Source organism: Hyla sarda, chromosome 4 (assembly GCF_029499605.1).
Source record: "Hyla sarda isolate aHylSar1 chromosome 4, aHylSar1.hap1, whole genome shotgun sequence".
NCBI classification, from domain to species: Eukaryota; Metazoa; Chordata; class Amphibia; order Anura; family Hylidae; genus Hyla; species Hyla sarda.
Window position 1 is genome coordinate 71,528,774 of NC_079192.1, and position 24,583 is coordinate 71,553,356.

Sequence of the window (24,583 nt, forward strand, 5' to 3'; positions counted from 1 at the left end):
TATTGGATGATGGGACGGCGTGCACAGCGATGTGATTAGGACGAAGGAGAGCAAAGGCCATTCAGTGGAGCCTGAAGAGGACGATCTGGAACATCAGGGACAGGTGAGTGACACTCACCGGACCACACGGGTCACCTTAAATGGCTATCCGGCAGCAGCTGAAGAAGTCTGCGCTGCCGGATAGCCGTTTATGCAATGGCCCCGACATAAAAAAGCATTGTATGTTGATGCTGCATTCAACATGCGATGGCCTCTGAGAGGCCATCGTATGTTGAAATTATCATATGTCGGGCCATCGTAGGTCGTGGGATCACTGTAGTGTTGAGTGCGAATATTCGAAATGTGAATTTTTACAGCGAACATCGGCACTTTGCGATTTTGTGAATATTTAGAATATAGCGCTATATATTCATAAAGATGAATATTCTTTTTTTTCTTCTTCACAGTACACATCACAACAATGATGTGTACTGTGTAAAAGAACAAAAAAAGTGATCATCCCTCCCTGTTTCCAGCTTGTGGTCCAAAGAAGGCTCCAATATTATTTACTGTGTGAATCGGTGTGGAGCGCGATTATTTCGTACATGCGAATATGCAAATATTTGCGAATATCGGCACTTCCAGAGGACACTGATCCCTCTCTTCTTTAAGCTTGTGGGCCAATGAGAAGGATGCAAATTCAGTCATCAGGGGTTAGCAACATCCATAGCAACCAATAGGATAGTTGCCCACCCCTTCACTATATGAGATTCTTCCCGGCAGCGTTTTCTTGCAGTTCCATGTGGTTGTGAGAGGAGATTGAACACTGTCTGTGCTTGTTTTAAAAGCAAATCAAATGATATCCTGAATTGATAGTTAGTGTTAGAGAGGGTAGGTTAGTTTAGCAGATAAGTTCTAGAGCAGGTATTGTGTTAGTTAGTTGAAAGATATAATTGCGCATGCGCACTATACGAATTTCATTACGATTTTTGCTTTGGAATAAAATGGAAGGAACATTGCAAATTTTGCAAACATAGGACAAATATTTGCCCATATATTCGCGAAATATCGCAAATTTGAATATGGCCCCTGCCGCTCATCAGTACTACCATATGGAATATGGACATATAGGGGACATTTATAAAAAAAAAACAGAGGAAGAGTGGTGCAGGTGTCCATGGCAACCAAACAGATTGCTTCTTTCATTTTTCACAGGTCTCTTTAAAAATGAAAGAAGCAATCTGATTGGTTGGCATGGGCAACTGCACCACTCTTCCTCTGCACAATTTTTGATAAATCTCCCCCAAAGTGTAGAATAATTTATGCCATGCATCGCCTACTTAAAAAGGATGGTGTAGAAACAGTGGCATACATTAGCCTGGTAACACTTTTCTAAAATTGCCATATAGTGTTCAAATATCAACATACATATAATCATGAAACAAGGCTATACTACATCTAAATAACACTAACATTGTTTCAGGACTTGTGGTGCCAGACCATGTGTCTTCAGCTCAATGATTTTACTCAATACTATCATGTCCTGGACTATATATATATATATATATAAATATATATATATATATATATATATATATATATATATATATATAGCAGCCACATATAGATACCATAAACAGATAACATTTGAACATGTAAGAAGTTTGGATCTTAAAGGGTCACACTTTCCCAACTAAACGGGATTGCTCATGGACATTTTATTTTTTTATTTTTTATAAATTGGGTTGTGGGTGCTTTAACAAATAAAAAGGTAGTCACTTATCTACCCAGATGCTCCACAGATGTTGCTTCTTCTTCTCCTGTACTAAAAGGGGTACTCTGGTGGAAAACTTTTATTTATTTATTTTTTTTAAATCAACTGGTGCCAGAAAGTTAAACAGATTTGTAAATTACTTCTATTAAAAAATATTAATCCTTCTAGTACTTATTAGCTGCTGAATACTACAGAGGAAATTATTTTCTTTTTGGAACACAGAGCTCTCTGCTGACATCATGACCACAGTACTCTCTGCTAACATCTCTGTCCATTTTAAGAACTGTCCAGAGTAGAAGAAAATCCCCATAGCAAACATATGCTGCTCTGGACAGTTCCTAAAATGAACAGAGATGTCAGCAGAGAGCACTGTGTTTCAAAAAGAAAATAATTTCCTCTGTAGTATTCAGCAGCAAATAAGTACTAGAAGAATTAATATTTTTTTTATAGAAGTCATTTACAAATCTGATTAACTTTCTGGCACCAGTTGATTTAAAAGAAAAAGAAAAGTTTTCCACCGGAGTACCCCTTTAATCCTCACCACTGCTTCCTGGTTCCTGTGTTGGGTTGACCCCATAGAAACTGTCGGCCACAGAAGTGTCTCTCCTCTGTCAGTCATTGGCTGATGGGGCAGTTGCTATGGGGTTACTGAGTTACAAAAACCAGGAAGCAGCTGTAATGAGCGAGTACTGGAGAGGAACAATAGCTTTGGGGGATCAGGGTAGGTGAATATGACTTAATTGTTATTTTTAAAGGGACCAAAGCTCAGTCGATATGATTTTTTTTTCTGTCAACGAACGCGTATTTTAAGAATACCCACTGCACAGCTCCCACTTACGCACATCATAACTCACTTCAGATTTCTGCCATATGGGTGGATCTCAGGCCGTCTCCCATCATACACCAAATATCAGGTTCCACTGGCATCTCATGTGGTTTCACGACCCCTGCCACCCACACCCAGCGTTCTAAATGAAAGCCGGGTGCTGCACAGAGATTGCGGGGGTCCCAGTCGTGGGACCACCTCGATCAGACATCTAATCCCCTATCCTTTGGATAGGGGCTAAGATGTCTAGGGGCAGAGTACCACTTTAAGGGGGAAGGTAATATGTTTCCCCTTTATAATGTATGATAGTAGATAGTAGTCCTTTCCAGCCAGGCACCTCTTACGTAGATGTGAGTTATACACAGTAAGAAGTGCTTGCCTCAGTCTCTAGGTTTCCACACTGGAGATGTAATATAAATGTGTGTTTGTGTAACGTACATTGTATTTATTTCTGTACATTAGAGGTTCAATTTATTAAAGTGCAAATTGAAGATTGCGAGCTTTAATTCCCAGCCTGTGTCACTTTATTAAATGAAGGATTTTCTAGTTGTGCGCGTGCAATCCTCCCATGATTACAGTATTGTATGCAGGGATTGATTTTTACTCCATTAGCTCTTTATGTAAAATGTATGTAATGATCAATTTATGCCTATTGTACTGAGCTACAGGATATATCTGTCGCTTATTATAAAATGTGCAATAATTTCACATCATGCCTTTTCTTTCCTCAGTTTCCAATACAGAGAAGGAAAACAACTGCATTTATTAGGATATCTGTAGTGTCCCAGTAGCAATGGTCCATGTACTATCCTGAGAAAGTTGTGTGGCTGAGAGTCGAAGGTTTTGCATAATGCATAATGTATATGAAATAATGGAGAATTAATGCAAATGGATTTATGTGCAATGTACCATATTTATTGAATACACAGAGGTATTACAAGTGTCAAGGTTTAACAAAACTGTATTTACTGTACCAAGATGAATGATGCTTTGGTCACATGATCCTCTGAAACACAGGAGAAGGGGTGGACAGAAAACCTGTTGGAACCAGTCTAGACCTGGCATTTGCAAGACAACATCTCCCAGTCCTGCTACTGCTAGGCATAAATACACCTAGGCCACATATCTTATGCCTAGGTATAATTCTGTCTACAATCATGTCCCAGTCCTTGTTCCTTTTTCTGTTAATGTTGTAAGAATATTGTGCTAACGTTCTACATCTTTTAGAGGGAGAAGATTGTCTATCTCAGAGAGAAGAAGGCTAAACAAGCACCTCTCTGTAATACACTTATGTCTTTTTTGATAATACTCCAAAGGTGTAGTGGCACTATAGCTACAAAGCAATTAGGTTAGCTGGGCAGCGGCACTTCTATCACTGCAGGAGACCGAAGTCCTAGGTACAAGGGTCCAGTGGTGCTGGGAACCAGAAAGAAGCGAGTTACTAATATCAACTAGTAAAGAGGAAACATGGTTACCCACACTCACCGCTAGGCTTTAACCAGCCGACTCCGCTTCATCTGTTTGAATGGACGTCCCCGGTTCCAGACGTGATTCAGGGCTCTCTGAGCGCCCTGCAGCACATCTGGATTGGGGGACGTCCATTCAAACAGATGAAGCGGATCGGCTGGTTAAAGCCTAGCGGTGAGTGTGGTTAACTGTGTTTCCTCTTTACTAGTTGATATTATGTCTTTTTTGGCCTCCAGTCAGAGTACTATTACTCTTTATGGGACTGACAGAGTTAGCAAAGGACAGTGTTTAGCTAAATTTGTCAGTTTTCATTCACAAGGGACATCCCAGTCTCACATTTAGAGTGGGTTCTTGTGGTTGGACCCCCACTAAATATTTATAATCTTATAAATTTGTCTATGCAATTACTTGATCATTCATATAATACACTGCAATTCTCTCGCCTCTGGCAGGACCTAATGGAAGTACAAAGATGGCAGATTGGGATCCTTCAGTAAGCTTCAACATGCCATAACAACCTATTGGCACTATGGGAAGAGGAGCACCGGTGTTAACCACTTAGATGCAGCAGTTGCTATTTGCTATGGAATCTAAGTGATTAAATGGCCATGATCAGTTCCCGAGACTGCACCACCACAATGTCATACAGCACATGTAAGACGAAGGCCGTGCATACACCTCATAAGATGTGCGCCACAGTGTGTACATTTTTATTTCTAATCCACAGATAAAAAATGATTGTTGTTTGGTATTTATTGGCTTTATTCACTTGCAGGCTACACACATCGTTCATTTTAATATGGGGCAGAGTAGAAGGAGAGTTGAATTACTGCAGCTTTTTACTTTACTTTTACTGCTTAGGGCGAGAAAAATATCATATGAGGATATAGCTAAAACAACTTTAATATTGTACTGAAACAGAAAATAAAAAGTTGTGCGTCTGTAGGGCATATGCTAGTTCATAAAGTTCTACGATTACAGTAGCATTGATTTGAGCAGGCGGTATCTGCAGTGTGTATAGGAAGGGATATACCGTATTTTTCGCCGTATAAGACGCGCTTTTTCTTTCCCAAAACTGGGGGGGGAGAAGTTGGTGCGTCTTATACGGCGAATACAAATTAAAACCCTGTCCTATCGCGGCGGTCCCTGCGGCCATCAACGGCCGGGCCCTGCGGTTAATACACGACATCACCGATCGCGGTGATGCCCTGTATTAACCCTTCAGACGTGGCGATCAAAGCTGACCGCCGCGTCTGAAGCGAAAGTGACACTAACCCGGCTGCACCGGGAGGGACCTTACCTGCCTCCTCGGTGTCTGCTCCGTGTCGGGATCCCCTGCATGGCCGTCGCTCTCCTTCGTCGTTGTCATCATGTCGTCGCGCACGCCGTCCAGTCATCCAATAGGAGCGGCATGCATAGCGACGTGATGGCGGCGAAGGACAGCAAGGATACTTGGCAGTAGAGATGTTCCGGAGCGATGGGGACACCCTGGAGACGCGGTAAAAGTGATGGAGGGCGACATCTAGGGCAGCGGTGACGAGCAGTGACGGGTCCAGTGCGGCGGGGACACATGAGTATTACCTCCTATACCAGTGGTCTTCAACCTGCGGACCTCCAGATGTTGCAAAACTACAACTCCTGGCATGCCTGGAAAGCCAACGGCGAAAAGTACGGCGAAAAGTACGGTAAGCAAGAAGGTTTGTGGAAAGACTGACTATGACCAAGCTGTAGCACCACTGTAAAATGGCAGACACTGATTCTAACTTCTGTTAGTGAATTAGAAAGAAGAAGTCTACATTGCAAATCAGTGCGTTTTAAAGGAAAAGGCTTTATAAGGTACATGACCATCTAAGGCTCTGGTCACACCTGCACTGGAATTTCTGTTAGGAGACTCCATCACAGATTCGGTCAAGAATACTGGACAAAATAATGCAGCAGTATTATGTCTGATCTAATGATTTACACCATGACGAAAACCAGATGGATCCCAGTTTAACTAATAAGGTCCATTAGGCACCATTGGTGTCCATCATATTACAGATCTGGCATCACCTCATTTTTTGTAGTTCCCATTTGTGAACAAAGACTTAAAGGGGTACTCCAGTGGAAAATGTGTTTCTTTTAAATCAACTAATGGCAGAAAGTTAAACAGATTTGTAAATTACTTCTATTAAAAGATCTTAATCCTGACAGTACTTATCAGCTGCTGCTCTCTGCTGACTCTGATGACACCTCTGTCCATGTCAGGGGCTGTACAGAGCAGGACAGGTTTCCTGACATGAACAGATGTGTCAGCACTGAGCACTGTGGTTAGACTGAAAAGAAATTCAAAAATAAAAGAACTTCCTCAGTAGTATACAGCAGCTGATAAGTACTGGAAGGATTAAGATTTTTAAATTAAAGTAATTTACAAATTTGTTTAACTTTCTGGCACCAGTTGATATTAAAAAAATGTTTTCCACCAGAGTACCCCTTTAAGGGGGAATGTTATCACTTTAATGCTGCCTGAACCATCAAGATAGTCCCCAGTTTCTCCTCCCTGCCCAACTACCCACCAGTGGGCAGGGCTATAGCTCAGAGACAAGATACAGCCAAGTTCCTGTGACAAAGAGAGGGAGGAGCCATAGACAACACCACACTGACAATAAGGACTAAACAACTTCCTGTCAGGGTTAAATCACACAAAAGCATGTTGAAGCCAGGGCAATTTGTGATAACAGTATATTAATAAGTTATATATCCTGGGGTGGAAGTTTTACTTAAAGGGATAGTCCAGGCCAAAACTTTTTTTTTTATATATCAACTGGCTCCGGAAAGTTAAACAGATTTGTAAATTACTTCTATTAAAAAATCTTAATCCTTCCAATAGTTATTAGCTACTGAAGTTGAGTTGTTTTCTGTCTAACAGCTCTCTGATGACTCACGTCCCGGGAGCTGTGCAGTTCCTATGGGGATATTCTCCCATCATGCACAGCTCCCGGGACGTGACATCATCATTGAGCAGTTAGACAGAAAACTTCAGAAGCTAATAACTATTGGAAGGATTAAGATTTTTTAATAGAAGTAATTTACAAATCTGTTTAACTTTCCGGAGCCAGTTGAGATATATATATATATATATATATATATATATATATATATATATAAATATATATATATATATATCTCATAGAATATATATATTCTAGTTTTAGAAAATTGTATTTAAAGGGGTATTCCAGGCAAAACCTTTTTTATACATATATATATATATATATATATATATATATATATATATATATATAAATATATATATGTATAAAAAAGGTTTTGCCTGGAATACCCCTTTAAATACAATTTTCTAAAACTAGAATAGCCATTTTAGACCATTATTTTATTTTTTTCATATCTTCATATCTAGTATGACTTAAAGGAGATGTCCAGTGCTCACTTTTCTTATTTTATCCGTTCCGGGCTGAAAAATAAAAGAAAACGAATTTTCTCTTACCTGCCTAGGCTCCCCCGGTGCTCCGGTACAGGTGTTCGGTCCCCGGGCTGTATTCTTCTTACTTCCTGTTAGCCCGGCACGTCACACAGAGCTTCAACCTATCACCGGCCGCAGCGATGTCCCGCCTCGGCCGGTGATAGGCTGAAGCTCCGTGTGACGTGCCGGGCTAACAGGAAGTAAAAAGAATACAGCCCGGGGACCGAACGCCTGTACCGGAGCACCGAGGGAGCGTAGGCAGGCAAGAGAACGCTTATTTTCTTTTTTTTTTGCAGCCCGGAACGGATACAATAAGAAAAGTGAGCACCGGACATCTCCTTTAACAAGACCTGTAATATTTGGCAATAGCTTGCAAGAAAGAAAGTTTTTTGGCCTAAAATAATAACATTTGATTCCATCAAATTCTACAAAGACGAAAAAAACTAAAACGGAATTCCCATAAATACATGTCCAAGCTTCCAAGAGCCTCTCATTCGAAATAAAAAGCCCCAGAGTCGCGAACATGAGTTCAGCTCTTGGGCAGATGATCTGCTCAGTCAACACTGTAAGTGACAACGGGTTACAGGGAAATCATAACTGGAAATAAAAGAAACAAATAAAATATTAAAAAAATAAAAAGGATCTTGAGTAGGATAATGAGATCATGTTTGAACTTATGCAGAAGCTCAGCGAGGAAGGCATTAAAGTTTCATTGGGAGACTGGTGTAATATTTATTACGTGTTCCATGCCCCATTGGTCTCCATCCTTATTCACACTAACAGAAAATAACCAACATATAGTTTTTTTTTTTTTTTTAATCAAAGGATTTGTGTTTTTTTTTTACGTAACTTTGGCGCAATACTTTGGCGCAGTGTATTTTTGTGCCAAAGTTTGGCGCATATTCTCCACTGTCATTTTTAGAACTTTCTCAAAATCACACGGTCCTCTGTGTGATTTTAACTTTAGTCAGTAATTCATCATTTGCGCCAAATTGGTGCAATTTTGGTGCATATCCCGTTTTTCTGGCCAAGAAATCCCCGCCAAGAAATTTTGCGCATGGAAAACACACTTAGCAATGTCAGAAAATGTAAAGGCGTCAAAATACATAAAAAAAAAAATTTTTGTGAAAGCAGCGACGCCTCCAGGGCTGCTCAATACTATCCTGCGACATAGTTGTCCCTGAGGAACCTTCACCCTCCGTTGAGCCAGCATTGGACATGGCCGCACAGGTTCAGGAAAGGTAAAGCACTAAAGCAGTGGTTTCCAACCTGCGGACCTCCAGATGTTGCAAAACTACAACTCCCAGCATGCCCGGACAGCCAACGGCTGTCCGGGCATGCTGGGAATTGTAGTTTTGCAACATCTGGAGGTCCACAGGTTGAAGACCACTGCACTAAAGTAACAAAAAAAAAAAAAACTACCCAAGTTGAAAATAAAATCCATTTCACATAGCGGCTATAAACCCCACAAAAGAAAATAACTCATGTCGCTTGCTGATATACTGCAGGAGGGACGCCAAAATGGCTGCTCTACAGGGTAAAATACGCATCCAGGGGGAGATTTATCAAAACCTGTCCAGAGGAAAAGTTGCCCAGTAGCCCATAGCAACCAATCAGATCGCTTCTTTCATTTTTCAGAGGCCTTGTTAAAAATGAAAAAGGCAATCTGATTGGTTGCCATGGGCAACACGGCAACTTTTCCTCTGGACGGGTTTTGATAAATCTCCCCCCCCTCTGTGGTGGTAAGTTCTGTGTAAAAGGCGCATTTGAGCCAAAATTACTAACAGCTTGCACCAAATGATAAATTTGGTGCATGTCCACGAAAACCAAAGTGAAAAAAAAGGGTATAAAGAAACTGTCAACAGGCAAAATTGATAAATACCCCGCCCCCCCCCCCCCCATAGTCCTTCTGCAACTCTCACTCATTTTTACCTGCATGAAATGTTGTGCCCGATCCGCCATGATTGGCTGAAACAATAGGCCAGGCCACTTTGTTTTCTTACAATAAAATAAATGAGTCTGACCTTGAGATCTTTCTCTTTATTAACCTCATCTCCGCCATGGCGCAGACTTCACGCTGAGGATTTTTAATGGCGTACAAAGCATGTTTTGCTTGGATTTATTACATTATAGAATTCATTTATGGAGTTGGCTGCCCGTTGTTACAAGCTGTTGTGTTAACCTGTACCAGCAAAATTTAGTAAAAGAGGAAGCAGGTGGAACAGCGTCTTATCGTACAATGACCTCTTCAGTTTGTAGCGTACAGTCTTGATATGGAGCTCAACATAATGTGGAAATTAAAGAGATTTATAAGGGAATAGAAAAACATAGCAAATTTCTTCCAATAACAGCACCACATCTGTCCTCAGGTTGTGTGTATTATTACAAGTTGAACTTCATTTCAGTGGAACTGAGCTGCAATACCACACACAACCTGAGGACAGGTGTGGTGCTGCAACCGCTGGAAGCACAATGCTAGGGAAACACTGGTACAGATATACAGTTGCTTTCATCTAAGGCATAGAATAACCATAGGAGTGGTAGCGGTGAAAAAGGAATCCGATCCCAGCGCTCACCCGTGCGGCAGCTGAGGAAATTATGTCAGGAGCCGTAATGAGGTAAAAGATGTACTTTATTTTGCATAAAGCAGGGACTACGCGTTGCGAGGGGACACGCTCCTGACATAATTTCCTCAGCTGCCGCACGGTTGAGCGCCAGGATCGGATTCCTTTTTCACCGCTACCACTCCTACTCTCAGACAGGACAGGTGGATGCGGGCAGCACACCGTGGATTTCCACTTACCCACACCAGTTGGGCTCCTTCAAGCTACAACAGGTGTTATGCTCTCAGCATAACACAACCAGGTGAGAGTACTCCTTAAGCTTCCTCACCTGTCACGTGTAATAAGGATAACGGCACATAGATAGGCGCATTGTCCCCTTTTTTGTCTTTCATACTTCTCTGCATAGAATTACCATACCATCTCAAAAGCCCCACAAAACTGAATGACTGAATGTGTTGTCAACCTGGCCTTAGGCTGGGCTCACATTTGCTATTCTTCATGTGACAGAATTTTGGCTCCACATGTAGCAAAATTGTGGCACATACCAACTAAGACATTTATTATGCTTTGTGCACCAAAAAGAACACCTCGCTCGACCGGGGAGCATAGCCTAACAATATTGGTGGAAAGGAGACAAGACATAATGCTCCAAAATGTTGGTAAATTACCTTCACCTGAAGTAAGCCAACTAATAGTTTGCGTAAACAAAAGTAAACCAGAACAAGAGAAAGCACAGCACTCACCATTTACACTGTGATTCAGATTATTTGTTTAATCTGATAAGACCAACAGGGGCATGTGAAGCGGCAGACAGTTTTGTCATGAGAGCAGTTTTGGCTCGTGGCAGCCAGTTTTGCTCCTCTCAGTACCAAATGGTTCGTCACTTTTACATGCTCTTGTTGGTCTGTATTATCTGCTATGCATCTTATTAGAATTAACAAATGGTTTGAATCACAGCGTAAAGGGGGAATGCTGGGCTCTCTTTTTCTCTGTACTGTACACGAGTACCCCACGCTGTTAAGTTTGGTCTCCCTACTTGCCGAGAAGTCCAAGGCTAGGGCTTTATATTAATGGTGTGCAGTGCCCACACCTGTTGCTCTTTAACATGTGAAGTGATGGACCATTTTGTACTGAGAGCAGTACTTCATCCAGCTCATAGTAGCCAAACCAAGTGCAGCTCCCAGTACGAAACAGTCCGTTGCTTCACATGCTCCTGCTGGTCTGTAATACCTGCTATGCCATTTTATCAGAATAAACAAATGGTATGAATCACAGCTTAAGAGGTAAGTGTCTTATCTTGTTGAAAACTAAAGCTCAACATGGGAAGCGACGGACCGCTTCATAGTAGCAACACAAAGTGCTGCTCTCCTCAGTATGAAACAGTCCTTCCCTTCAAATGCCCCTGCCGGTGTGTATTACCTGCCCTGCCATTTTATCAGAAGAAATAAATGGTCTGAATAAAGCATAAAGGATGAGTGCCCTATTCTCTCTTCTTCTGGTTATATGGATTTTAATCGGTATATGCCTTACATGAGAACCCCATGCTGTTAAGTTTGGTTTTGCTTCGTGCTGAGGAGTCCGAAACAAGGTCTTTGTATTATTAGCGTGCAGTGCCCGCACCTCCTGCTCTTCAGATTTATCTTGGCGTAAACTAAAGATCAACAGTGAAAACTATAATTAATCTGCATTTACATTTACACTGTCTAAGACTTTAAATTCCCCCAACTATGTTTTAAATGTTAGTAGCCAAGACTAGCAATTTAACTAATACACAAAAAAATAAAAATATTGAATGTTATAAATTGTTTGATGATATTGGGATAGTAAATAAAACTCTCTAGAACTAAACAATAAAGTATCATAAGAAAAGAAAAACTTTCTTAGTTGAGAAATTTTGCTCAGTCTTTTGCAAGGAACACTTGATGAGTAGCATTAAACACATCTATAGTAGAATGTGCTGAATCCCCAATCTAAGGAATAGGCTGTTGATTCATTTAGTCTTGTAAAGTGTCTGTAAAGTCTGGTAGAAGATTCTGGACGCTCAATCCAGACTTCTCTAGGGAATCAGAAGGCTTGAAAAGCAGAACGACTTTTACCAGAGCGATTTGTACGATTCAGGATTGGCAAATCATAGTGTGGATTCAATATGTTTTATTGATAAATTAGAGTTACATTTCTGGACTATCTAATGTTGTACTCTGCTGTATTTAGAGGAGGGCTTTGGCTTTTGCTATCCGAGCAATGTTACATTTTACCATTTACAATCTGTCACTTCTTGGTACTATGAAAAATATGTCATAGCTACATTGCTACATTGTAACTGTACTCTATCTTTATTGATGGGATTGAGTGTTCCCCTTCAGATGGTTCAGATCGACAGACTGCAATATATATATAGTCATGGCCGTAAATGTTGGCACCCCTGAAATGTTCTAGAAAATGAAGTATTTCTCACAGAAAAGGATTGCAGTAACCCATGTTTTGCTATACACATGTGTATTCCCTTTGTGTATATTGGAACTAAAGAAAAAAAGGGAGGAAAAAATCTAATTGGACATAATGTCACAGCAAACTCCAAAAATGGGCTGGACAAAATTATCGTCACCCTTTCAAAATTGTGAAAAAATAAGATTGTTTCAAGCATGTGATGCTCCTTTAAACTCACTTGGGGCAAGTAACAAGTGTGGGCAATATAAAAATGTCACCTGAAAGCAGATAAAAAAGGAGAGAAGTTCAGTTAGTCTTTGCATTGTGTGTCTGTGTGTGCCAAACTAAGCATGGACAACAGAAAGAGGAGAAGAAAACTTTCTTTTTGGTAAAGCACATTATTCTACTGTTTACCAAAAATGGAATGAGGCCTACAAAGAAAAGATCACAGTACCTACAGTGAAATATGGTGGAGGTTCAATGATGTTTTGGGGTTGTTTTGCTGCCTCTGACACTGGGTGCTTTGAATGTGTGCAAGGCATCATGAAATCTGAGGATTACCAACGGATTTTGGGTCGCACTGTACAGCCCAGTGTCAGAAAGCTGGGTTTGCGTCCGAGATCTTGGGTCTTCCAGCAGGACAATGGGGGAGATTTATGAAAACCTGCCCAGAGGAAAAGTAGCTGAGTTGCCCATAGCAACCAATCAGATTGCTTCTTTCATTTTGCAGAGGCCTTTTCAAAGATGAAAGAAGCAATCTGGGCAACACAGCAACATTTCCTTTGGACAGGTTTTGATAAATCTCCCCCAATGACCCCAAACATATGTCAGCACCCAGAAATGGATGGGAACAAAGCGCTGGAGAGTTCTGAAGTGGACGGCAAGGAATCCAGATCTAAATCCCATTGAACACCTGTGGAGAGATCTTAAAATTACTGTTGGGAAAAGGCGCCTTCCAATAAGAGAGAAATGGGGCAGTTTGCAAAGGAAGAGTGGTCCAACATTCCGGCTGAGAGGTGTAAGAAGCTTATTGATGGTTTTAGGAAGCAAATTATTTAAGTTATTTTTTCGAAAGGGTGTGCAACCAAATATTAAATTAAGGGTGCCAATAATTTTGTCCAGACCATTTTTGGAGTTTGGTGTAACATTATGTCCAATTTGCTTTTTTTCCCTACCTTTTTTGGTTTAATTCCATTACACACAAACGGAATACACATATGTGACGTGTTACTGCAATCCTTTTCTGTGAGAAATACTTCATTTTCTACAAAAATCTCAGGGGTGCCAACATTTACGGCCATGACTCTATATATATATATATATATATATATATATATATATATATATATATATTTATATATTTTTTATTTTTTTTATTTTTTTATTTATATATACAAGAGTTAGTTGAGCTACCGGCTACTGATGCAACAAGATTCACATTGTGACTCACACCAAATCCTCCGCACCTCCTCCCCATCTCTAGCATTACTCTCCATGTTTTAATAAAAAGTAACCTACACGCTTGTGTGTTTTCACTAACAGTTGCTCATAGTTGGCAGGATCAATATCCAATTTCCCCATATGTAGGGAAAAGATGCTGCGATGTGGCCAGATGTCTTCATTCATTTGAAATTTGATTTTCCTTTTAATTGGTAATGCAGCAGAATGTATAAATCACTACAGGAGGGGTGGACGGGATGGCGTCAATGGGAATCTCTAATGCGCGCTATACAGTGCAACTCAACCCATTCTTGTCTGTATCAATGGGCACAAAAACTAAACATAAGCCGAGATTTCATAAGAACTAGGGACTAATGAATGCCAGTGAATAAGAGCTGCGTATGGAAAAATTCCCGCACGCTGCTCTTCAATAGCATCTAAACCGTATTAACAAGCGAAAGCTAAATTGTCATTTCACCGATGGTTTATGACTGCAGCTGCAATGTGTTCGGATGGAGAAGGACGCTTATCCACTAGGTGGTGTTTCTTCAAGCTTCTCGCTCTAAAGGAATGCTGAAATCTGGGCGACACGGATAAAACCTTTTCATGTCGTATAAGATATTGGAGTTATGCTTCAAAGGGACAGAGGGGAGAGAATGCGTGGAATTAAATGACATCTATCTGGAATTGAAATATAGACCTGACTTCATGGAGTTAACTATAAACCTGATTGTTTAACGATGGGATGAGGCAGGGAAAGACTCACGTCAGAGAGCCGAGCATATCTCATAGGGATGAATGATCCAGAGCAGTGGTCTCCAAACGGTGGCCCTCCAGATGTTGCCAAACTACAACTCCCAGCAAGCCAGGACAGCCAACGGCTGCATGCAGTGGTAGAGGAAGGATGGCTGCATGCAATGGTTAAGGAAGGTCTCAATGCTGTCACAAAATCCAGTTCAGGAAGGGCTAAAAGGGAATGAATAAGAGATGTTGTGATACCTTATAAGCACCTTTCGTTTTTCTGTGATAGCATCAAAGTTAGTCCTGTCTTTCCACTACATGTTATGTGGTTAAAGGACAGGTTAGAGGTGTAACTTGAAGATCCAGGGCTCCAATGTAGAATGTGTTTAAAGGGATATTCCAGGATTTTTTCCCCTTTATTTGACTGTGCTACAGGAGCTGAAAAGTTAGACTAGTTCATAATATAGTGTCTGTATCTGTGGCTGGTCTAACAATTCTAAAATGACCTTACCTCTGTATGTCAATTTTTAGCAGCATAGATTCTTTTTTTTTTGTCTCGTGCCTTTTTTGGGTTGCAATGCTTCCCGAGACATTACATCACTAATCAGGTGTTGAAAGGGAGCTTGTCTGTGTTTCAATGGGTAAAGCGACCGCTGGGTGGGAGGAAAATTGTTGTCCACAGGGCTGCAGGGAATTGTAGTTTCAAGCGCATCAAGCATTGAAGTGAGCTAGCTGTGCTGCAATGGGTGGAGCAGTTGATGTGTGGGAGGGAGATAAGTCACCTCTCACCTAGAAACAAGGGATCCTGGGGATTGCAGTTGGAGGGAGGGCATAGAAACAGGAAATAACCAGTAAACATTAAAAAAAGCCAGCAACTTGAGGGTGGACACAGTACACAGCCATTTACTACCAACACAAGCCCGAATCCTTGGTAAACATGTCATTACTGGTAATTAGGAAAGTCACCTTATGTTGGTTAACCCCTTCAAGCCACCCCCACCTTTCCAACTATCACACCTATAGCACTGGTCTTATATAAGTTCCGAGAAACCATTTAGACCCAGTTAGTGTCTACCACCCACAATAGCTCCTTTTCTACAAGTCTACAGCTCCATTGCAGTTGCATAAATGTTTGTGAGATTAGACTGGGTCTATGTTCTGTTATAGATATGTGGACATAACATATATGGATAATACAAGGCCTTATCAGTAAATGGTTTTCTAGATATGATGATTACTTTTTTTTTTACTATTGTGCATTCTAGGGTTAACAAGACAATGTATCCTAATACTATGCATGAATGATACAATTTTAGGTTAAACTGCAATGTAGATGAAAAATAAGTAGCAAGTGGTCACAGTTGACAGTGGTTTCAAGCCTATATATTGGCCGCATTTCATCAAAATCGCTAACGCTGATGTTTCATCATTCTATAAGTAACCCTGACAATACTGACACTTAGAAATACGATGCTGAGTGCTATAGCCTGTACAAGTCAATGCCGACACACGGAAATGCAATACTAGGTGCTGACCCCTAAAAATTCAATACTCGCTGTGCATGCCTAGACAACATTTTTTTGTGCTGATACCTAGAAGTGAACAATATGGAAATCTTGGCCTATGAATAAACAGTACAGAGCGGTAATATATGCTCAGTTTTAACACTCTTTTATCATAAGCATTGGACAATTGACAAAATTCCATTAAATTCAATTTCACTGCAACCTCCTGCTACTTTTCTTCACAGGGTATTAAAAGTCTGATTGCCTTGAGCTGCCACTAGGGGGAACCTGCTGCATACAGATTGGGCTAGTTCACACTGAGGAAAAGCTGAATTCCCTTGTGGATCCGCGATCTTCCTGATTCATGGTAAATAAAGCCAAAATAATCCGGAATGGGCACTTATGTCTGTGGTAATTGACAAATGGGACTTGAATTTTTCTCCAAAATTCAGATCCACTTCAGAAATTCAGTCACAGAATTTCCAGTTGTGTAAATGCAGCATCACTAAATCCATTGAATTCAATGGCAGGCTGCTGCAAGGCGGATTCCGCACGTACTCTTCGTAGTGTGAACAGGGCCATATTGTATATACAACTCTCTATTTTGTCTTTTACAGCTGTATAAGGTTGTGCTCACACTGCATTTTTCTGCAAGTAGGTGTATTTTGGCACAAATTGGCCCAGATTTATCAATCTACCAAAAAGAACCCCAAACTGTCTGGTTTTGGCCATAACAACCAATCACAGCTCACCTTTCATTTTACCAGAGCTTGATACAATATAAAAGCTGAGCTGTGATTGGTTGTTATGGGCAACACCAGACAGTTTTGGTCTTGTAGTAAGATTCTGTTGCCCATAGCAACCAATGACAGCTCAGCTTTCTTTTCTTATATCATTGTGGTAAATTGAAAGCTGAGCTCTGATTGGTTGCTATGGGCAACAAAAATAATCCTACTATAATTGCATTATTATGCCATGAGATGCGACGAAAAACGTGTGCAGTTCACATCCTATTGTTCCCAAAGGCGAATATTAACCCATTCACTGGCTTTTTTTTTTTTTTTTTCAGCATGCATTTCAAACAGGTCAAGTTTAAAACCACAACAAAAACAGCCAAAGGGGTCAAAAACATGGCATAAATCCAGTGATACCCTCCACATTTCTGCCAAGTATTTTACGGTATAATTTTTACCTAAAGGAACATATACAGTGACCCCCCCGACCTACGATTGCCCCGACATACAATCATTTCAACATACGATGGCCTCTCAGAGGCACTGCGCCGTCACCATTGACAGCTATGCAGTGCTTGCGGACTTCTGCGCAAAGAATGAACATGTTCTTTCCTTGCCCGAAACAATTTCAGCAGTGTGAACAGGTCTCGCGGAAGACCCATTCACACAGATGCTAACGTTCACCGTGCGGAATTTCACTCGCAGAATTCCGCTCACGGATTTGGTGGCATAGATGTAAACCAGTGTTTTCCAAACAGTGTGTTTCTAGCTGTTGCAAGACTACAACTCCCAGCATGCCCGGACAGCCGAAGGCTGTCCGGGCATGCTGGGAGTTGTAGTTTTGCAACAGCTGAAAGCACACTGTTTGGAAAACACTGGTTTACACGTGTACCTCACACATACAATCGACTTATACCACATTTGACTTATAAACGTACGTGCAAAATTCTACCCAATTTGGATCACAGTTTTACACGTTATCCTATAAGTGCGACATATTGGTATACGTTTGGCTACAACTGCATACATTTCGCATACGTTTTAAATATATGTTTATTTTTATGTTGTGATATCATAAAACATACAAGAAGGGTCCCATACCACGCAATATGCCACTAATACATTTTGATGGAAAAAACAGGGCACACAATAGATTTTTTTCGCATATGATTGTTTTTGTGGTGCAGAAAAGCAGGACTTTTATATTCCACAAAAAAAAAAAAAAAAAAATATATATATATATATATATATATATATATATATATATATATATATATATTATTAATAATAATAAATTGTTGCCAGTCGTTGAAACTTAGTCATAGTGCCATTCTTTTGTCTATATTCTACTAATAGAAGTCTATGAGGGAGATTTCTCAAAACCTGTCCAGAGGAAAAGTTGCCCAGTTGCCCATAGCAACCAATCAGATCGCTTCTTTCATTTTGCAGAGGCCTGGTTAAAAATGAAAGAAGCGATCTGATTGGTTGCTATGGGCAACTCAGCTACTTTTCCTCTGGACAGGTTTTGAGAAATCTCCCCCATAAAACTATACCGAGGGATAGGTATTGGAAGTGCGCCACAAGAAAAATAAACAATACTGCAAAAACACTTTGCGCACACAATTTTGCAGGTGCGCATCCGTTAATAAATTCCCCGTCTACAGTAAAAAAAAAAAAAAAAAATTCTAAGTATCCAGCCTCCCCGCATGCCCGTCCTGATATGTCGGATTATTGCAAATTCTAATAAATACTACATTTTAACCCATGCATACCTATACCGTATGTGTGTCCCGTAAATGGATACAAGTATCTCTCTTGTTTTTCTGGGTTATCGGCAATGTGTGTTCCTCCAGGATGTCAGTGCAGATAGTTATGAATTAACCGTTCCCTTTGCTGACACTTGGCAACACGCAGCATCTAGTGAGGACGCTCCGAGCTACACATTACACATTGTATCTCACCAATACATGCGTAATGTTCTGTCCTGACAGCTACAGTAGGAATACTGAATGCTGCTGGAATCTGAGATAATGGTCAAAGATAGGAGCAAATACACCATGGGGACAGGCTTGGAGAAGAGAGAACTGCAAAATATGTTACGGGGTCCTCTACCTACCATGTGCCTTTTATTATATTGGTGTCTTCTCATGTGGAATAGGGACCTTTGAACGTGCTTATTGAGTCCAACTCCTATGTCTTCACCCTCTATAGCCTAGATCTCCAAACTGTGGACCTCCAGCTGTTGCAAAGCTACAACTCCCAGCATGCCCGGACAGCCGTTGGCTGCCCGGGCATGCTGGGAGTTGTAGCTATGCAACAGCCGGAGATCCAAAGTTTGCAGACCACTGTTCTATAGCTATGTCTCTGGAGAAGTGGGTTGGCTCAGACTCAGGCCTGGTGCAAGGATTTTTGCCACCCTGGGCGAAAGCTAATTTTGCTGTGATAGCCTGGGGGTGTAGGGTATGGGGAGTGTAGCTGTGCGGTAATTAAAGGGTGCTTGTTAACCCTTGCTATTCGTGATGCCAGGGTGAGGGCTCCTCAATGAAGCTTTTCCTACTGCCGCCCCTTCCCAGGAACGATAGGGAGGTAGATGATAATAGGTTTGAGGTAGGTAGTAATAATGGATTGTCCACAACCGGAAAGCTTCTGTAAACTGCGTTAACTTTACTGAAGATTTTCTGTTCACTTCATTAATATAACAGTCTCTTAGCATAACAACAGCTTTTCCTTGATTATTGACAATGGTTGGGACTTTAGCATTAGGAGTCTTTTAGTCTATTGTGCTGTTCCGCTGGATTTAGGGGAATTAGTTGCGGTCCAGTAGTCATGCTAGCATTAACAGGAATTAGAATTGAACTCACAATTTTTGGTTCTGCTGAGGCCGCAGGTTTTGAGGCCGCGTGTCTTTGAAAGTTGCGCAGAACCGTCCTGTTAGTCCGGCTTCTATGAGAGCAGCAGCCCAAGAGAGCGATAATTGGACGCAGCTCCCTTATATGGGCAGGAGCTGGACTAATGCTAATTGGTCCATACTGATGTCAATCACCATTACAGAGATTTGTGGGTAACACGTGACCCAAGGACCTCCTAAGGTCCTACAACATACCATAGAGGTTACTAGCATGGTCACATGACCGAAGGTCCTGCGATGCTGAACAAGGTAAGTACTATACATAGAACATATATAATTATTAAATATATACATTTATTATTATTAAAGATAAACTTTATTAGAGGCGACTAAGGGCTGTCCCACCTGAGGAACCCTACCTGAACGCAGTTACTCTGACTTTGGGGACCTCTACACTAGGTACTGGATGCAATACTGTACTGGGACACCACATTGCCACTTCTTGATCCCACCCATTGGCTCTGCCATTTGACATACCACACCTTACTACTGGGGTGACACACTGTAACAACCTCCTCCTCATGTAATCACCTTACTACTAGGGTGACACACTGTAACAAACCCCCTCCTCATGTAATTACCTTACTACTGGGCTCTCAGGGCATGCTGGGAGTTGTAGCTCTGCAACAGCTGGAGGTCCACAGTTTGCAGACCACTGTTCTATAGCTATGTCTCTGGAGAAGTGAGTTGGCTCAGATTCAGGCCTGGTGCAAGGATTTTTGCCACCCTAGGCGAAAGCTACTTTTGCCACTTCTTGATGCCGCCCAATGGCTCTGCCCTTTGACACACCCCTCCTTACTACTGGGGTGACACACTGTAACAAACCCTCTCCTCATGTAATCTCCTTACTATTGGGGTGACACACTGTAACAAACCTCCTCCTCATGTAATTACCTTACTACTTGGCTAACACATTACAACAAACCTCCTCCTCATGTAATTACCTTACTATTGGGGTGACAAACTGTAACAAACCTCCTCCTCATGTAATTACCTTACTACTGGGGTGACACACTGTAACAACCCCCCCCCCCCCCTCATGTAATCGCCTTACTACTGGGGTAACACATTATAACAAACCTCCTCCTCATGTAATTACCTTACTATTGGGGTGACACACTGTAACAAACCTCCTCCTCATGTAATTACCTTACTATTGGCATGACACACAGTAACAAACCTCCTTCTCATGTAATCACCTTACTACTGGGGTGGCAAGGTTTATCTGGAATGGGCGTGTGCTTCAGATGCTGGCTAACTTTATTACTGGTGGAGGAATGGTGCCCCCCCCCCATCCAGAGTTGCATTTAGGCGGCTGAATATTTTACCTATAGCTATAAGTAGAGCTGGACCTGCTTAGATTGAATCCATTGCAACAACTGGAGGTCCATGGTTTGCAGACCACTGCTCTATAGCTATGTCCCTGGATAACAGAGTTGGCTCAGATTACAATTGGCACTACTGAAGTAGGATGAGGGGTCGGAGTAAAATAGTGCAATGCCTCCCTTACCCAAAGTAAATGGCGGCGTTGGGTGTATCAGCACCGACCTTTACTTTATGTACAGATAGATAAGGAGAAGGAAAGAAAATGCAGAAGATACGTGACAAGGGGGCATCCTCTACTTCTAGAGGAATGAATGGGGATTCTTTACTGTAAGAGCAGTGAGACAATGGAACTTTAAAAAAATATATATAATATTACGGACACTAGATTTCTAGGAATAGAACATTAATATAGTAATTTTTTTGAATCAACACAGTAGGGTTTTAGGTTAATGGACTCTTGTCTTTTTTTTTAATTTTTTTAAATGATTAAATGATGTAACCAGGTAACATTTCTCCATACAATCATTGGTTTAGGGCTAAACCACCGGAATTTGTCGCTGCAGTGCATGAGCAGGAAAAATTGTGTTTTTAGCGAGCACTTGACCTTCTTCTGTAAGGAGAATTTCAGGGTTTGTCAGCTTCATTTAAGGTCAAGAGAAAACACATGGAGGCTTGAATGGTAAGCTATAATCAGAGCATTACGCCATGTGTGGATGTACGTGGGTGATTAGCCACTTGAGTACCAGAGCACGTAACTTTCTACTTCATCTACGAAGGCACACCGCACTAGGGAACTGCGCTATTACAGTCAGATAATGCTGGAAACTACCTATCTTGAGCCATGAACTGGGTACAATTTAAAAAGGGTGAGGGTTGTCCATATGTTACTCTAAATTAGTGTTTTCCAACGAGTGTGCCTCCAGCTGTTGCAAAACTGCAACTCCCAGCATGCCCGGACAGCCGAAGGCTGTCCGGGCATGCTGGGAGTTGTAGTTTTGCAACAGCTGGAGGCACACTCGTTGGAAAACACTGCTCTAAATAATGCAATTGCAACTTCTAGGCTTCCTATCCCCTGACAGTAATCTAGTTTTAAAGTGTCCTCTCCCTCCTTTTCGACCTCAGAAATCATCTGTAATGTGTGGTGAAACCTGGCAGCAAGTGTTCGGTTATCTGCAGTGCCCCCACAGGTGACATTAATTATTACAGTGTCTATTCGAACAGGTTGTCTGCTCTTGCTTTCCACTTTTTTGTGTTGCAAGAAATGAAAATTCTGAACAGGGGATCTAAAATCTATTAACTAAGAATTTCCCAATAAAGATATGTAGACTATTTTTTTTCTATACCTGAGAACACCTCTAAATGGGAACTCTGCCGCAATAAGATGTCTGATTTATTTGAGTAAGAACCAATGACGCGTTTCGGAGGTAGAACCCTCCTTCCTCAGATTGCCAATCTGAGGAAGGAGGGTTCTACCTCCGAAACGCGTCATTGGTTCTTACTCAAATAAAAATAGTGCCTGCTGGCACTTTAACCGCCATATTGCTTTGGCTACATTTATTTTACCTTGGAAATTGGAACAGCGCCTGACGTATGGGTCGAGTTTTGCTCTTCATATCTACTTAGGAAACCTTGACACTATGAAACTTCTAGAGAAATTCCTTTTGAAGATTCCATCTGCTGTGGGTTCCAGCAAAATCCTTCGATGCTAGGACCGGGCAGACTTGTGCCATCACTATTTATGGCAAGGCAGTCAGCACAGAATTCCACATGTTCATTTTTTCGGCAGGTTACTGGTTTGTATATTTTGCAGTGTAAACAGGGCAGCAGAATTCCATTGAAAACAATGGGAGACTGCTAATGAAGAAATAATATACTTCAGCTCACCCCAATGGATGCCCAGCTGCGACACGGACAGGAGCAGACCCACTCCGCAGATAATAGTGAAGAAAAAGTGGAGTCTAGCGCAATAGGTCAGAAAAATTGCTGGGACCTTTATTAAGCTTCCATAAGCCAACATATAGGTACACGGGGGTACATGTGACGCATTTCAGCTGTCGCGCAGCCTTAGTCATACAACTGTTGTACAAAAGTAGAACCCTTATATAGGGGAGACTGCTGCACAGAAATTCCAAGGGGAATGAATGCCACTCAGAACTTCTGTAGTTTCAAAAGTACCAAGAAATCTGCCTAAATTCAATCTCTACTTGGCCTCATTACAGGACAATCACATGATTAACAAGATTATTTGGAATTATTGGAATTGTGCAATACTTGTTATAGAGTCACACCATTTTTTTAGCCTGCTAATGACACCTTCCATGTAACACTTTTAAATCTTCTATGGGTATGCGTCAGATTTTCCGATAATGAAACTTTGTTTGAAATGTCATACAGGAACAGATACTTCAGCTCACCCCCACGGCCTATCCGCGACCCAGACTCTGTGTGAGGCAGCACATGAACAACAGGGAGAAAGTGCAAGATAGTCCAGCCCAGGTCTTGTGCATCAAGTAGATTTATTGCTTAAAAGCCAAAGACAGGAGACATAAAGCAACGCGTTTCAGGTGTGTTAGCTGCACCCTTAGTATGTACAACTAAGGGCTCAGCTAATGCACCTGAAACGCATTACTTTATGTCTCCTGTCTTTGGCTTTTAAACAATAAATCTACTTGTTGTACGAGGCCTGCGCTGGACTATCTTGCACTTTCTCCATGGTTTGGAATGTGAAACATAAAAAAAAACTCTTGCCCTAGAATTTTTGGGCAAACTAAGGCATTTATCATAGATCAGGACCCAATGTGAATTTTTTTTAGCATATGTTATTGTCAGAACTATTAGATTTACCTCAGCATATAAAAGCGTTCCTGTCATATCACACTAGGTTATGCAGATGCTTTACATGTCTTCTTTATGTGGCTAGCTTCTACATTTGGCTCAAAAATCCCTCCATTTTGCTGCTCACCTTTTTTTGACATCCACTGCTAAGGAAGGAGCGTGTCTGAGGCAAGAACTGAGCCTGCTTTCACCCACCATGCATTCACTTCCTCCCTGAGTCTGCTGTGCAGTGTTGGGTCTCTTCATCCAATTACTACAGGCTGCTCTGTAACCCCTTCCTCTTAGTTTTTTTATGCTGCAGTCTGATAGGACAGGAGTAAGCACAGATGATGCTTCAGCTGGGCAGAATTATCTTGTGGATTGTATGGGGACCCCTAGTTGTCCCTTTTAGCCATGATTTCTATAAAAAGGAGATACTTTTTTAATGAAGAATATTAAAAAGATTAACATATAAAACATTTTGATTCTGACAGTGCCCATTAAAGTACTGACAAAAATGATGTAAAATACTGGACACCTAAATTACAAACTAACCCTGTTAAGTACTGAAAGGGAAATCAGGGGACGTCACGTCATACAGCACCTGAGCCACTA

The 24,583-nt window shown here is 41.2% G+C and overlaps 1 protein-coding gene and 1 long non-coding RNA gene across 6 annotated transcripts in view; one reads left to right on the forward strand and one right to left on the reverse strand.

Moving 5' to 3' along the window:
- LRRTM4 (leucine rich repeat transmembrane neuronal 4) overlaps positions 1 to 24,583 on the reverse strand; it is a 681,074-nt gene that overhangs the window by 575,970 nt on the left and 80,521 nt on the right. The window lies entirely within an intron of this gene.
- On the forward strand, positions 2,260 to 3,522 carry LOC130368101 (uncharacterized). The gene is made up of 2 exons (XR_008892287.1): positions 2,260 to 2,474; positions 3,311 to 3,522. It is a non-coding gene; the product is annotated as an uncharacterized LOC130368101 (long non-coding RNA).